The sequence below is a fragment of the Colius striatus genome, chromosome 6 (assembly GCF_028858725.1).
Source record: "Colius striatus isolate bColStr4 chromosome 6, bColStr4.1.hap1, whole genome shotgun sequence".
Lineage (NCBI taxonomy): Eukaryota > Metazoa > Chordata > Aves > Coliiformes > Coliidae > Colius > Colius striatus.
In genome coordinates, this window is record NC_084764.1 from 23,276,536 (window position 1) to 23,291,190 (window position 14,655).

Sequence of the window (14,655 nt, forward strand, 5' to 3'; positions counted from 1 at the left end):
CCTTTTGAGCCCTCAAAGATAAGAGCCCTGGTTTGGAATATCCTTTCCTCAAAAACCAGAACAGCTCAGAATGAACAGAGGGAGGAAAGGACAGCTCAGTGCAAGGCGAGGCTTTGATAAAAAGGAAAGGCAAGAAGAGTCACTAAGGGGCTCATATTAAAACAGGTGAATGTTGGGCCAGACATTTCCCTGTAGTGAGTTATAACAGATGATAGATAAGTTCCCAAGAAAGGGGAAGAGAATTGCATTGCCTAAATCTCTTAAATATCATGCTTAGTGCAGTAGCAAATACTGCTTTGAGTTAAATCCTGTGCTAGCTAAGAAATGGGAGTGAATGACCTACCAGAACTTTTCCAGCTGTAATGCTGTGACCCATGACACACCAGTTGACGCAGTTATGGCACAGATGCTTGACTTCTTTCCTGGGCACAGCTGTCACACAGATCCAGATGCTGGGCTGTGGGAGTGCTTAATCCAGCAATTAAATCTGCCTCTGCAGTAGCACCGAGAGGAGGGAGCCCAGGCAGCTCCCGAGTTCTTGCTGTGCTGCCAGCTGAAGGGATTTGTGGGGCCACTGTGGTGAGCAGCTGGTCTTTGCCATTTCACTCACTCAGAATTCATGCATCACATGATTTCTAAGCTCACAGTTTTCAGAATAACATGCAACTCCCTCCTTCTTCTCCCAGAGTCCTACAAAAGTCAAAGATAACAGGCAGGGGCTCATTTTTGTTAGGGTTGACATGAAGCTGAAAAGCTGGCCTTAGAGCTGCCTGCTTTGCTTTTTTGCAGGAGGTTGTTTTTGAGTTATTACTGAAAAGTACTTTTAAATCCTGCAGCCACTCTCCTAAATTGAACTCAGTTGGGATGCAGAGAGCTCTGTGTTGCACACTGACTGGAAACACAGGTTAATTAACTGCACAGTGGTTACATTCACACCGGTGTCCAGTTTGGCAGAAGGTGTCAGATTGCTTGTTAAGTAATAATGATGACAGTGGTGATTTGAATTATTGCACAGTGCTGGAGTAATAACAACACCATGACTCACTGCTTTAGAAATCAGGAGCCACACTTGCCAGCTGAATTCCCAGAAATCATCAGAACTGCCAGGAGGTATAATCTACCGAATTTCATGCAGGTGCAGGCCTAGACATACCTTTGCAAGAGACTTTAGAAATATTGCCACAAACTTACTGACACTAAGGATTTCCTGGCTGTGCTATACAGGCCTGGTCACTCTGAACTTCCCTGAGGCAGCTAAGACGCGGGAATTGCATACAACAGCAACAGGGGCTGGCAGATTATTTCTTCACTCCTGTACATTTGTAGCTTCTGTCTGTCACCAGACAGATCTGGGAAGATGTATCAGGTGGTATTAAATCTGAATCTTAAATAGGAAGCCAAACGCTCTGTAGTGCACTGAGAAGACTAAGTGCCTTAGCATCATTTTAAGAGATCAGGTGTAAGAATTAGAAGCTAGGCTTTTATTATTATGATTTATTGTTTTTATTTCTCTCCTTGAATACTAGAAGAGAGAGCAAGAGCAAGAGTTTTCTGTGCTGTCCTCAAGGAAAGAGATACTCTGGAACATTTAAATTTATAGCAAAGTGGGCACCACAGTCTTAAAACATGTACCAGCTGGTTTGGCTCTAGGGGACAACCATGCACAAGGGGCCATAAACACCATATGCCAGGGTAAGAGCAATTTTTTGGACCAAAGCCACTTGGTACCTGAAGGGATACTGTTCAGGACAAACCAGCTGGTGTCTAGAGCTCACATGTGGAATCCCTTCAAGCACAGCAACATCATTTGCAAGGAACACATGAAGTAGGAGGAAAAGAAGCTGACACGCTGGGCTCCGTGGGAGCAGATGGACAATGCTGGTAACTTCTGTGGCTAAAGGAAAGAGCTGGGAGCATGAGACTTCATGGAGATGAGTCACATGATGGTACTGAGATTAAAAGACCGACAGAAAACTCACAGCCCTGTTTTACACCCTGTGTCACAACCAACCCAACTGGACTCAGCTGCAAGGCTCTGTGACTTATCTGGCTCTATCACCTTATCTGGTGATAAAGGCAGATCTCTCTATCTCTTTTTTTCATAACCACCTTCCATCTGAAAAGAGTGTGAAGTTCTGAATCCAGCACACTGGAGAAGGAATAATCAGAGTTACATGGATAGCAGCAAAAGAAGTGCAGCAAAACTTCATCAGTTAGAACCTTGCTATATACATAGCTACCTATGCTTTCCTTGATTTGATATCACTTCTGACTAGATAGACTCATTAAAAGTTTCTGTTCAGACAGACCTGAATTCATGTGCTGTTACTTTCAGTTCATGGGAGGGAAGTTATGCAGTACCTCAGCTAGAGGACAGCAAGTTTAGTTTTGCTTCCATTTTAGTTGTGGTCATTTCTTGATACTTTCTTGTTATTCTCATAAAAAAGCCCATCTTTGCTCACTTGATCAGATCAAACTAAAACCAAGATGGAGTAGAAGGATTCATTTACTTTCTGGACCTGGTTTGGATCACCTTGCTGGATTATCATTTCTTCCACAGGTGGTGGAACTGAGGCACTGCACCCAAGCTAGCCTAAAGAGAGAGCTCTGTCCTCTGTAAACTTCGTATCATCATAAAACAGAGTATGGGGAAGATGGGAAGGCAGCAAAGTGACATGGAAAAACCCATAGCACAACAGCTAACTTTGTTCACCAAATGCTAACACTGCTTCACAGAAAATTCAGGCTTTGCTAAATGTTTTTTCATAACAGAGCCAAGAGATCTGACAAAAAAATCAAACTAATAGACATGAAAAAAATCAAACTAAAAGACATTAAAAAAATAATAAAAAAACCCCAAAACCAGAAAGAGAAGGAAGTTCTCAAGGTCTTCAGAGATCATACCCAGCTTATTGCCATGCTTTAGTCAGAAATAAAACCCAAGTTTCTTGTTATTTGGTAGGCAAAAAGAAAGGGAAAAAACATAGGGTGTTAAGCAAACTGTGGGTGCTTCCTGCATTGTAAAGTTCTCAGATGTACAGAAAAAATGGAAGTAACATGACAGGCTCAGTGTGCCACATGAGGCAGGCCTGTCCATCAGTCCTTCCTACCTTGCAGAATGCTCACATTGCTGGTCCACCTTGGTGACAAATGCAGTGCTCAGGAAGCTGTGCTTCTGAAACTGTGGTCTGCAGACAACCAGTGGTTGACAGAGCACTTCCTCTTGTTCACTGCTCTCCTTCTTTCCACTTGACTTTTATGTCCACCCCTCATCTGTTTGGTCTTTGATCTACAGCTGAAGCTCTGCATGCCCAGGCCTTCCCGCTCAGCCTGGAAAGTACTATGCTTAATAGCCAAGGCAGCAGCTCTTCCAGTTGCCAAAAAGCAAGGCAAGCCAAGGGTCTCCTAAATATCCCAACACCTCTAGCCCAGAAAACCCCTTTGTTCCTCACCTACACCCCTTTCTGTTACAGGTATCCTCAGTTTCAGCAGTGAAGTTTTGCACCCTGCAATTGCAGGCTCGCTTCTGTAAGGCTCACTTTTCTGTACCTGCCAGGGATTTCCAAACTGTCCACCTCTGTGCAGGCTAGCAAGGGTTTGCACACACAGCCTGCACACATCCACCTCTCCTCAGCTGGACCCTACACATATGTTTGGTGAAGTGGAGCAAGTCATCACCCTGCTTGGGAGCTCCATGGATGGTCATAGAGGGATAAGGTGTGTGACAGCTCATCTGGCCTTGAACCACTCACCAGCTCACTGAGCCCTCACCTACCCAGTCACATAAACAGCAGAGGAAATCACAAAAGGGAGCAAGTGCTATTACAATCCCTGGGGTAAAGAGCGTAATGGCCACTTGAGCAGGTGGAAGACTAGCTTGTTTATCAATCTATCAAGCAATAAGTGGCTACAGACAGTTTTCTGCTCACATATGACACCAGATTGCTGTCTTGTATGGTTCAGGGCTCAGTTTGAAGGTCTTATAGACCAGCATCACACTGAAGTATTTGTGTGGGCTTATGCTGCTGCCTGCACAGTACAGCAAGGACAGCTGAGGCAGCTTTAAGTACGTTAGCTGATCAGCAGGATTAGGCTTTATGCAAAAACACAGAGTTTGCTGGCAGAATAACTTAGCTTGTGCTAAGCTCTGCTGCCATGACCAGGTTTAAAGTAACAAATGTATTTTTCCTCATTACTGTCATCATGCAGACAAAGGACATGATCTCAGCTTATCTGGATTTTGAAACGAGACAAATCTTGCCCCTGTTCAAAGGTCAGGAGTCAGGTCAGCTCTGAAGAAGCCTTGCTGGATGGGAGCTACTGATGTTGGGAGGAACATGTAGCCACTGACACTCATGACAGTGTGAACCTGAAGACTAAAGATCTTTCTCTAATGGCATGAGCAGCAGCGCCAAGTCTCCACTCAGGAGTGGAGAAGTGCGTGCAGCGTTTCCTGTAAACTGCCCAACTGCAGCATATTGCATTACCTGCTTGGGTTTCTGCTGTAGTCACTCAGAGAGAGCTCCCATTGCACAGGTACCCATCTCAGTTTTTAGAGGCCAGCTCGCAGCTCCTCTGGAATTGCTGCTCGTGCTCCTAAATTAGTCGAGCTTTGTTGTAAGTGCCTACAGTGATGCAGTGGCAATACCCCTGTCAAAGCTTCTTGTTTAACCTTGTCAACAATCTTTCAGTGTACAAGTGTTCTCAAGGAGCAGAGAGGTGTAACTAAATGTTTATTAAGTTGCTAGCTTCACTAAATTTCCTGGGCTCATTAGGTTTATCCTTCCGTTTACATAGACAAAGGTATGCCTTTTATAAAGAACTGAATATGTATAAAAAAACCCCAAACAAAATACAAGCTAATTCATACTACTCCTAGTACCCAGGTCAACTCTTTCAAAGCCCCTTTTTAAGTTCAGTGTGGCTGTTCCCTGCATTCATTATGGAAGAAGTTAGTGCAGAAGGTATGTGCTGCCTGTGGTCCCACAGTGGAGCAGGAGTACTATATCCTGTTTGGTGCAACATGCCCTGGTCTGTATTCACCTCACAAATTGTACTGCTCTCTTTAAGTGACCTTGCACATACATACATATTTTGCATTCATCAATCTGTCTCAAAATATCAGCTGTTCTTCTCTTTTTACTTAGTCAAAACATACATTCGCAAGTCAAAACCAATTTTCAAGTTTTATTGGCTTACTCCCTTACTAACAACAGACAGTTGCTGTGTTAAAGATAAGGGCTTCTGCCTCCTAATCAGACACTTTCAGGTCGTTTGTACTTTGCTTGTTTCAAACCCAAATAATTCTCTTAGGAATGTCAGTATATCAGCAAAACTGAGGATTTTTCTTTGTGTGCAGGCAACAAAGGATAATTTATACTTCTGTGAGGCCCTTTCACTGCAAAGCAGCCAGCTTCTGAAAGGCAGGCCTAGCCAGGAGTCACTTCTGGCAAGGTCAGAGGAGACAAAGAAAGCACCTTTTCCGTAACAAAAAGCTGCGGAAGTGTTTGCTGGGTAACTCTGCTTTCTGGAGTAGGGCTTGTGAAGTGCAGGAACCAGAAGCAAATGCTTGGAAGAAGAGGAACTGCTTGAAAAGCCGCAAGGAGAGGAGGAAGGCGCAGGCCTGGCTTGGGCTGGGGCGGTAGTGTGGAGGAGGGCCCGGCAGAGCCCCCAGCTGGTCAGCAGGCCCATGGGCTCGTTCCTTGCCTCTGAACAACGACGGATGTGCTGAAAGCACACAGGCAACCTCTGCTGAGAGCAGGGTCAGGGCTACTGACAGATGTTTTGCCCTTTCCCAGCTCAGCTGGTCAGGAAGGAAGACAAATGCTGGGGGAACGCTTTTCTATATTGTACTCGCTTAACAAAGAGGGGAAAGGGAAACGGAAAATAAAGCGGAGGGAGAAATTGCTGAATTCAAACTTCATTGAGAACATATTGTAGCTTTTCTTAAATAAAGCCGTTCTGTTTCAAACTCTATGCATTAAAAATTATTTGATGCTGCATGATGTGTCAGAGCCAAAACTCCAAGCAAAGAAACACCAGCTTAGTTATAAAAACCAAAGGCTTTCTTCACCTTGTGAGTGAATTTAGTGTATATGCAGGAGACACAAGATAATGAAGCTCTAACCACACAGGCTTGCACAAAGCTGAGCAGTCTTCCCCTCTTCTAAGAAATATTAGCAAACTTTTATCAGTCACCATTTACAACTAGAAATGGCCATTTTGCCAAGGGAAGCAAATTCTATCAAACTTCCATCCTGGATATCTCATGGAGCAGGGCACAGGCCTTCAGGGTCCCTCCTCTCATTAAGGCACTACAAAAAGGGTCTTCAAACCAGTCACTCAGTCACTGATCTGCAGACTTACACACAAATATTAATATTTTGGGTAAGAGTTCCTTCCAATGTCAATGTGAATGCATTTCAACACATGGTAATATTAATAAAAAACAACAAAAAAAATTAAAAATCTAAATCTGTGAAACTGTACCTTGTCTATCCTTAAGACTTACTGCAGCAATTTCATACTCATGTTTAATTTTGATTAGGCGTTGGAGAAGTGTGTCTATTTCTTGCTTTATGATCTGATAGGATCCCTGCCTACATTCACACTGAGGAAAGGCTAGAGATATGCCTTCCTAGGTGAAGGAGAGGAAGAAGGAAAAGGCCTGTTGATCTGTTTCAGGTCTAGGGAAGGGTGTTAAAAGGGCATGGTCCCCTGTCACAAGGATGAGGTGCTCTAGTTTGCTGAGCTACGTTGAGTGACCTGCCTCTGGGTAGGCATGGTCCTCATCATCCTTGGTTAGTGGGACTGCCAGAGGCCAAAGGACTGGTTAATGGAGCAGGGCTGGAAACTGCTGAAATGTCCCTGTGGTGGCTGGGAGCTCAGCATGTGACTATAAAACCTGCCAAGCAGCAAGGCAAGTCTGTCAGCTCCCACAGTCCCAGCTAAAGGATCCTTAAGCCTGTTCATTTAAGAGTATTTATGGTCACTTGGTCACCAGGGCTACAATGTAAATAAATCACGAGCCAAAGCCTGTGGATTCACAGCAGTTCAAGACATTCGATAACACGGCTGCCTTGGTCATGCCTTCCCCAAAACATCAGCACTGCATTCAACCCCAGCTCCAGGCTGCCATTGCTTGTTTGACCCGAAGCAATCTGACTCAGGGGGCCAAACAGTGGAAGAAGGTTTGTGCTGGACATAGCTCTCTGTCCTGGCTCCCTGTTCAGCTCAGTTAGGCATGAACAAATATCTGACTTGGATTCAGCCCACTGGCACCAGTCACTCCATTATTCCTTAGAGCTGCATCTTCTTTGGCAAGACCAGAGATCCTCATGGGTGCACAGATTCCTAAACAGGACATGACAATTAAACACCTAAATTTAGGCAAGATGAATCCATGCTAGACCTAGATAACTAAGAGGTCTAGTAGCAAAGGGAGATGCCAGAATGCCAATCCAAGGGGCCAATGGCTACCATCCATCCCTATCACAGGCTGCATTTTGGTTTCCCAGCCCAGAGGATCCAATCTTGATGGGAGGATAACATAGTCTGTCGCTTTCTGTTTTGGCTAGAAAGGTTACTAATGAGATCCAGTCTAAACGTAACTAACTTCTAATCCTTAAAAAGTCTTAGAATGGAACTGCAGTACAGAATGATACCAAAATGTCCTGTGTTACATATTTGCCCTCTGGACAGAAGGGAAAGTCATCTAAAGTCAAGCTCTTTCCTGTCTGCTGAATCATCAGGAGAAGCTCTGAGCTTTGCCTGATTTCTGTTTTTGTGGGGGGTATCAGGAGTGACAAATTCCGTGTGGCGAACTCAAGGGGGAAAAATGGGAGAGAGGTAGAGAAGAGAGAAAAATCCTTGGCAGACAGGATGAAAGGTTGGGCCAGGTCCCAGGCTGTCATTTAGCCAAATATGTAGGACAACATTCTTTTGCCTAGAAGTCTGCTAGCAATTTGCACAACAGTGTTGCAGGTAGCCAGCAGAGCTGTCAGTCTCGACACTCTGCTATTTTTGTGGTCTCTTTCTGTTTCCTTGGTGAATTTTCCCAAGGAGAACAAAATTTAATCCAGTTCACAAGAGGCTGCAGCTGCTTCCAGTTCTACCCAACAGTTACTTTTACAAGACAGAGACTTCAAAAGATTGGCTTTCTCTAGAGTGCCACAGGAAGGGTGTACTTGAGCTGTGTGGGTTCCCTAGATTTGGCAAGGTTTTCCTGTATCCAAAAGGTTGCATGTATCCAGTTGGCTTTAACAAAGCACTTCAAATTCTCCAACAATTCATTAGCCTTGCAAAACCAAATAGAAAGATACTTTCAAGCAGTAAGACAGGTCTTTCAACCCTACCAGTAAGGAACAGCGTCACCTAGAGTGAATATCGGCAGACCCAGCCCTTGCAGAACCATTTTATCTGAGCCAGAATCACAGCCTTGCCTCAGAACAGCTCTCAGGGTGCTCCTCCTAATCCAGGCAATGGCAGGATACCCCTGAGAGGGCATTGCCCAACACTTCACTTTTGCTGCTTCTCTTGCTTCAGCTAGAGAGGATGTGTACACACTGAGGGAGCTGGTCCAGCTCTGTAAACCAGCAGGGAACTCATCCACCAAAATGAACAGGCTTTCTGATAACTGGATTTTGCTCCTGGCATCACCCCAAACCTAAAAGATGCTCTAGGGCTCTGGGTAATCGCTTGACAAGGATCCAGGGGACTGAGATACAAAGTGACCATGATCAAATCACCTTCATGAGCTGTGCCTCAGTTTCCTTTCCTCCAGTGGCACTGGTAGCTATCTGCCTTCAGTTGGTTGTGAGGAGGCTTTTAATATTCATGAGACACCTAGAGATTGTCTCATTCAAAGAAGGGCTTTATACTAATCATACAATGTCATTACAATGTCATTAGTGGAAACATCTTGTCCCTTTAAAAGTATCAGTAATGTAGAAAGCAGAAATCCTTTATTCAGACATAAATATAATCCCTGTTTAGCAGAAAAGTGATGGAAAGTCTGGGGAAGGCACCCTGAGATGTGCATGTTATACATTCATGTGTTTGAAAAGAGCTACGCTCCCTAGCAGCCCCTGGCTTGCATGCATCTAACAGAATGTCTATTTAGGAAAATGTGACTAGTGTAACCAGCTATGCAATGCTCACATCTGCTAATCCTTTGCTGCTCAAGTAATCATCTTTGCTTGCAAAAAGATTTATACTATTTTGGGTGCTGGCAAAGAAGAGCTAAGTACTCCAAACCTCTCCTAGCTGGTATTGTGAGGGAAGCATTGCCTTCACATTCCCACTCCAGCAGGGTACAGTGATGCAGGGCTCTCATTTCTGAACGTGAGTAGAATTATTTTAGCTCAGAGAGGTACAAAATGGACAGAGGAAAGGCTTGTGGCTGCAATAGTTACTATATTGGGTGATGCTTTGTTATATTTGCACAACTTAAATGTGCTGCTTGCTTGACCACAGCTGCTTTGCAGTGATGCTTCTTTGTATACTTTCACACATACACTGCCCCAAAATTCACAGTTAAAACACACCAGCTGAAAGTTTGCCTTGCTTCTCTGAGAAGAAAGCACCTGATAGCTTGGGCTGAACTCAGCTCCTCTCCAGCTCCACAGAGTCACTCAGGACTGTCACCAGCACATTACTCCAACTCAGCCAAGTACATATTTATGTTTCAGGGATTTCCCCCATCGGGGGGAAGATGGGGTTGGCACATTGTAAGGGCAGATCATGGATGCCAGACAGAGTGGTGACAGGAGACTGAGGTGCCAAGGGTCTCTGGAGAAAATGCAGCATACACGCAAGCCCCACACTCACCCAGCCCATGGACACAGCCATTGCACATGGATAACACACAAAGGCCTGCCAGCTCTCTCTGGCAGGGAGCTATCTAGAAAGGGATTGACAGCCAGGCTTCAGCCCCTGCAGATGCTGGGCACCCTTTCTGATGGAGAGTTCCTATGAATGCCTGGGTGCCTGCTCAGCTGTCTTCTCACTGCTGCTCTTCTTTATGTGGCCAGATCAATGCCAGAGCCCAGATGTGCTGAGCACCCTTTACATCTCCCATTTTCAGTATGGATGTGTCCTGCCCCTGTAACCATGAATTTCAGAGTACCCTACTGCTATCTGGCTGGTTCTCCTAGGAGAGCTGCACATCCTTATTCAAGTGGTTTGCATGCAATATGCATCTCCTCAAGTACTTTTTTCATGGGCAGCCGCCATTGATATTACCCCACAATTGCAATACTATGTCCCCTGTCACCCATGGCTAGTAATTCTAGTAAACTGACCTAGCTGTGACAAGTCACATAGGCTTGATAACACAGTCAGCAACCCAGGCCATGCCCACCAGGGCTGTAAGGGCATTGCCTCCTCTCATTCAGCAAATTCTGAAGAAGAAAGTACCTTCATTAAATCTCTTCATCTGTGCCAAAATTTTGTGAAAGACATTTTCTTGCTGAGGCAGAGAGTCTGGAATGCTAGAATATTAATGTTTTAAGGTTTTTAGCATTATAAAATATATAACAAGCACTCCATACCTCTCTGGTTCAGACATAAACACACAAAGAATAATACTGGTTGGAAGGGATCTCTAGAGATTGTTTAGTCCAATCCCCTGCAGAAGCAGGTCCGCCTAGATCAGGTCACATGGGAACGTGTCCCTGAGGGTTTTGAAAACCTCCAGAAAAGGAGACTCCACACCTTCCCTGGGCAGCCTGTGCCACTGCTGCATCGCCTGAACTGGGAAATAGGTTTTTCTTATATTTAAGTGGAACGTTTTGTGTTCCAGCTTCATCCCATTACCCCTTGTGCTGTTGCTAGATACAATAGGAGAAAGAGATGCCTCAACCTCCTGACACACAGCCTTTAGATACTTTTAAATATTAATGAGATCTCCCCTCAGTCTCCTCCTCTCCAGACTAAACGGCTCCAGTTCCTGCAGCCTTTCCTCATAAGGAAGATGTTCCAGTCCCCTGATCACCTTGGTGGCCCTGTGCTGGACTCTCTCCAGAAGTTCTCTGTCCCTCTTGAGCTGAGGAGCCCAGAACTGGACACAGGACTCCAGATGAGGCCTCACAAGGGCAGAGTAAAGGGGGAGCAGAACCTCCCTTGGCCTGCTGACCACACTCTTCTTGATGCATCCCAGGATGCCATTGGCCTTCTTGGCCATAAGGGCACATTGCTGGCTCATGGTTACTTAATAAAGTAACCAGCCCTCCCAGAGCTCCTGAAGTTGCTCTCCAGCAGATCAATAATGACCAACAAATATTCACAGTGGCAAAAAAAATTGCTTACCTGTCCACATAGACCCCTCTAAAAGCTGGCAGACAAGCAATTGAGGAAACAAAAGATTGACAGATTTTTCATCTCTTCAGCTTCAAATTAAACATCCCATAGGAGTGAATTATCTCTCTTAAAATAGACATAACTCATTAATCAGTAGAATTTCTGCTGTAGGTCTTGCAACCCTGAGAAACTGATGTATGTACCTCCTCTGAATAGAACAGTGGTTTTCAAGCTCTTTTTCCTCTAAACATCAGTATCATCTTGCATTTACAACCTTAAAAAATCTTTACAAATTTCAGTTAATGAATTCTTATGCTGCTCTGGTGATTGCAGTGCGACTATTCAGTTATTATTCATATCCATGACAACTCTGGTACAGTGAGGGTAAGATTAGCAAGGACAAGGTCTTCACTTTTCCATAGATTTTTTAAAATAAGCATCATTTACTTAGGATTCTACTTATTCACCTGCACAATCCCACTGCCTTGGAGGGGCCAGCTCTGGTGTGAACTACCAGCTAGTCAGAACCCCATGGATGAAGAAGCTGGAGGAGAAAGCAGGTGGATTTTTTACTTGGTCACCAGAAAAGTTACTCTGTAGGGACCAAGGCAGCTGTGAGAGGCCTCGACCCTAGACCCTTTGAGGGTGTATGTGAGGACCAGAGTGGACAGAGTTGAAGACAACTGAATGATTTAGTCTAGCTCCAACCTGGCTCTAGATGAGGATTTGCTCCAGTGAGAAAACTTTAGTTATTTTAGTTACAAACTTCACTTTAGTTACTCATTGTGAAATACCTGCCCAACTCCACAGAGAAAGAAATACATTCAAAATTAGGATTAGTAAATAATCTAGGATACAGGCTGAATGGCAGATCACTGCTTAGACCAGTGCCTGCTCAGAGACCCAAGAATTGCTACTCAATTGCCTTTTTAGCATGACTGCTTCCTCTAGTTCTTGAATGCCTTCTTAAAGCTACTCTTCTGCAGTGAAACATAGTCTTCTTCCATTCTTTTCTTACCTTTGAACAACAACTATTCAGAAAGATAAATATGAAGTCTTTGGTAATGTGAGTACTTCAAACCTGCAGATGGTGCCTTTTTTTTTTTTTAATGACTAAACATCTCAGGTTTGTAACTGTTACCATGCAAGGCACCAGATCAGCACAAGGAGATATGATCTAGTTGCTGCTCTGAACACCAGGCCTGCCAAGACAGGGTCCATCACAGCACACCCCAACCTCTTTGACTGTAGGACTACTCTGTACTGACAATGACATGACAAATGGGATTATCAGCTCTTATTGCTCTTCTAGAGAATATGTGATACACCTGCTTCCTCCCCTCCCTCTGGTTCTTCCTAATTCTAAATCCCATAATGACTTCTTAAATACCAACACTCATTGTCATTCATTTGTAACTCACAAAAGGCAACCTGAACAATCATAAACATATATACACCCTTCCCTACACAAGAGGAATACCTTTGTAATACAGTTGGAAAAGCATGATAGTCTTCTGGGACATCACAGGGCTTCTGATAACCATATCTACCCTCTCCTCACAGATCCATCCTGCTAAAATTTGGTCAGTCGTTCCAAACAGCTACCTTTTCTTTCTAATTATCCTTTCAATCTTTCTAATTATCATATTTCTTTCTATTCCCAAACACAAAAACCCTCTCCCCTATCAAATGGCTAAAGGTCAGTGATGGACATTCCTTATCAGTCAAAGCATTTAAAACTCTAGGAAGTGAATCTGGCTGCAGATCATTTTTCTAATGGATTTGGTTTAGGTATTGGCTTTTATGTCTATTTTTCAGGTCATTTTAGAGATTCCTCTGAGTCTCACAAGTCTATCTTGTTGATGTCAGAGAAGTCAAGGAATTTGCGCCAAGCAACCCTCACAGTTACTCTCTAGGACACGCTGTTCTGCACATATACCCGTATACACAGAGCAAGATTGATTCATACACATGTGTGCAGAGTTTTCAGCCTATGCTGCCTCTAGGTTTGAAAGTCAACAGTAAAAACCAGCACACAGCCATTTAGGTCAGGAAATGAAAAACTATATTTAGCTGAAACTGTAGTAGAAAGGGGATGAGCAGAATATTGCTTAAATTCATGTCCTGTGAACATTGGTGTGAGACTGTCTGCAATGATGAGCTCTCTACTCAAGGGCAATATTCCCAGTGTGGTCTAACTTCTAGCAAACAAAGGAACAGTTGCCTCTTGCATTACAGCCAGTGTCACTGTACCATGTGCTCAAAGCATCGGTTAAGTTTGGTGACTACTAAGTTACTGAGAAGCACTGGAAAGGTAACACGACAAGTTGGCATGGTTGTAAACATGCTTTTCTGTTAAATGAATTTCATGGCATTTTATGCCACCTCTCTGGATGAATCAAATTCAAGGATCTTTGGAGAGTACCTCCTTTTTATCTTCACAGTAATCTTCCGGTTTTGGTGTAATGCATCTTGAGCACAGACATTTCATTTTTGAGAAGCACCTTGCACCAGGACTGGAAAGTGTACCCCTTATCAGAACTTGACAGATCGCAGAAAGATTTAATGATATTGATTTATTTCCAGTTGCCCGAACTGTCCCTTCCACACTTAAATACCATATCTCACATGTTCCAGGTTGAGGTTTTCTTTGAGCAGTACTTTTCATTGGCTTCAAGACCTTCTGAGGCAAACAGGTTACACTGATTGAAATAAGCTTAGATTAAGTCCTTTACAAAGGACGGCTCTTGAGGAGTTTTTTAAAACCATTTTCTTGATTCAAACCTGTAAATGTTGATATTGCATTTATTTATCCTGCTGCCAAGATGAGTATGTAGCCTGGGCACAAAAGTCATTTGTCCAGAAAGCTTCTGTGGCCAACAAGTATCTAAAAGCTCTCATACCAGCACAAATAATGGGTTTGATAGGGTGCTTACCAAAGCAGTTCCCTGGTCTTTTCTACAAAGGAGACTGGACTAGACAACCAAAACAGTCCCTTTTTAAGCTAAAATCTGTGAACCTATGAGAGTTCAGTTTCCATATCCCTCCAGTGCTTGGCCTCTTTATATCTACATTCATTATATGAAATCTGTCAACTGTGATGGTGGTTTTTGTGCCAAAAAGACATTTACTTGAACACATGCACAATCTTTACTCCATTAAACAGCCTAGTGCCCCAGAAATAAGAACCACCATAACCTAGCCGAGCTTCCTGAACCAGACATTACCCCAAAAAAATAATATTTGCATATTATGTCTCCATCTCAGCTCCTGTCTGCTCTCCTCATCATCTCCTCCATGCGTTTGCCAGATGTTTGAATGAAGGCATATACCTTTTCATGAAACCATGGTCACCAG

General features: G+C 43.8%; 1 protein-coding gene across 1 annotated transcript in view; it reads right to left on the reverse strand.

Moving 5' to 3' along the window:
• RIN3 (Ras and Rab interactor 3) overlaps positions 1-14,655 on the reverse strand; it is a 74,863-nt gene that overhangs the window by 57,629 nt on the left and 2,579 nt on the right. The window lies entirely within an intron of this gene.